Raw genomic sequence first — 2500 nt, 5'->3', positions numbered from 1 at the left:
CAAAAGATTGGGGGGTTCGAATTCCGGCTGAGAGACTTATTTTTCTCTGGGATTCGGGAGATTGAAGGCAGTGTTAATGCAGATTGACTTTTTTAAAAAAAAAAAAAAAAACCTTTAAAATAATCGAATATTATTATCATGTTTCAAAAGCAATGATTTAATCGATATACCATAATGTTGAGGTCAAAATATCGCGATATGACTGTTATCTTGCAGTTATTGGAGTTTCCTTTCATTCATCGATATACAACATTACACGGAGGAGGAATTTGGAATAATAACACTCGGGTAAAATAATAATGTATATTTAATTACTTGAAATAGAAGCATTTACGTCTCGCATCGATATGATTTAAAGGAAAACAAGGCGGGACGATAGCACTCAGAAACATTCGATGGAGTAATTTTACAACATTTACCGACGTGTCATGATGAGTTTTCCAATGGTTCTATGGAATATTGACAAGTCACTGAATATTCCACTATAATTTGATCGCTGCCAAATGGATTTGAAACAATTACACTTCGGTTGGGTTGAATATTTGCACATCGTCTTCAAGAAATCTAAATATAGATTATGTATGTGTATGTATGTGTGTGTGTGTGTATGTGAGTGTATGTGTGTGTGTGTGTGTTTCGGGGTGATGACAGTGTAAATCAAGTGTATGTAGGCTTTGTGGGCTGTGGTATCTGGTTATTCATGTCTTTAAATAGTTCATGCAAGACATAAATAAACGTAAATCATCCTAACAAAAATACATAGAAATTAGGAGACATGGCATTAACAAATTTTGTAACGTCAAAGTCAAAGAAAGGATCTCGGTGGATTTCAAGATTAAGTATTCGCCATTTTTCAGATGTGTTTTTTTTTTTTTCAATGAAATGTGTCATAAGGAATAAAAACATTCTTTTCCAATACCAATCCGATTGAGGAGTTTTAAATGTGGGGAAATTTGCGTAAATTGCTTATTATGAAGATTAATTCCAAAATCGGATATCGTGGAAAATCAGAGAAAAATGTTCTGTGATTTGTTTTAGTCATGTTAATGCTTGTCTTGTAAGGGGTGATTTGCCCCAAAAATGTATTTTCGATCTCATAAATTTTAATCCTTGGAACAAAGCTATCTCCTAGAATCTCCTCAAATATTCTCGTTTAATACAATTACCTCTAAACACACGACATTTGGTCGTTATTTGGAGTATATGTCGTAAGAGATTGATCTTCACTAATGTTGTACCAAAGTGATCAAAGGAACGACAAAGGCAAACCCCGTGTATTTGTATGTCAAGCCCAACCCATTCAAAAAGAAACATCTGACATTTATTTTGTAGTCGCCATAAAGTCACAGTTTGACATTATAATCCGGTTAACATTTAAATGATTAAATATCGATTTAAAAATGAAAGCGGTAAGTTAATTTGTGTTTTGAAGTCTGAGTCATTTCAAACTATGCCAGTGATAATATGGCATAGCAGGTCATGACAGGGTTGCCAGATGGCGGCGTGCGTGGCCAAATTAACCAAAATTGACCACAGGGAAAATCCTACTTCCATCATCAATTTTCATCTTTTTTTTTTCTTAATTTATAAATTTTAATAATTATAATAATGTTTTTCACAGTCTAGTCGATTTTTGTCATTACCAAAACCGATGAGATTTTCAAGAAGGTCAAAATGTATGTAGTTTATGTCACTTTTGAGGTCGAAACTGGGCACGAGGAACTTTGGCCATCTGGCAGCCCTGGTCCACTGTAACGGTATCATAGTTGTAAAAATAATATTATGAGCTTTCATAGAGCTAAACTAAAGCACCTTTCAAGGGTTAGAGAGCGTCCTGCATCAGCACTGGACATGTAACACGAAACATGACGACATCAAGGCGCTATTTTAATTTATTTTCAACAGATGCAATGCTGTTACCTATCAGGAACTCCTGACCCAGGGATGGGCGGGGGAGGAGTTGGAGGACAACAATCTGATCCCGTATGTTCACTATGTAAGCAAAGTATGTAAATGTGATTTTTCTCATTTAAATGAAAGGCAGGATGTCTATTGACACTTTAAAGGTGCTAATTAAACAAACTGAAAATAATATGTCCTTAGCGCTTGCAACAGGACGTAATAATGTTTCTTGTTGTTTCTTTTTGTATTTCTTTGCTTTTTGTATGGATGGGTTCGCTATTGTTCTTTATTTTCTTCTTTTCATCATTATCATCATATCTATTTTCTTCTTTTCATTATCATCATCATCATCATGATACAATAACAATAATAATAATAATAATAATAATAATAATAATAATAATATAATAATAATAATAATAATAATAATAATAATAATAATAATAATAATAATAATAATAATAATAATAATAATAATAATAATAATATAATAATAATAATAATAATAATAATAATAATAATAATAATAATAATAGATGTGATGATGATGATGATGATGATGATGATGATGATGATGATGATGATGATGATGATGATG

The 2500-nt window shown here is 32.1% G+C and overlaps 1 protein-coding gene across 1 annotated transcript in view; it reads right to left on the bottom strand.

The window, feature by feature from the left end:
• LOC144972757 (protein singed-like) overlaps nt 1-2500 on the bottom strand; it is a 53282-nt gene that overhangs the window by 31330 nt on the left and 19452 nt on the right. The gene's annotated exons all lie outside the window — the stretch shown is intronic.

This window comes from Berghia stephanieae, chromosome 5 (assembly GCF_034508935.2).
Source record: "Berghia stephanieae isolate SIO BIC M18660-M18661 chromosome 5, UCSD_Bste_1.3, whole genome shotgun sequence".
Lineage (NCBI taxonomy): Eukaryota > Metazoa > Mollusca > Gastropoda > Nudibranchia > Aeolidiidae > Berghia > Berghia stephanieae.
The sequence above is the reverse complement of the archived record's forward strand: the minus strand, read 5'-3'. Positions and strand labels throughout refer to the sequence as shown.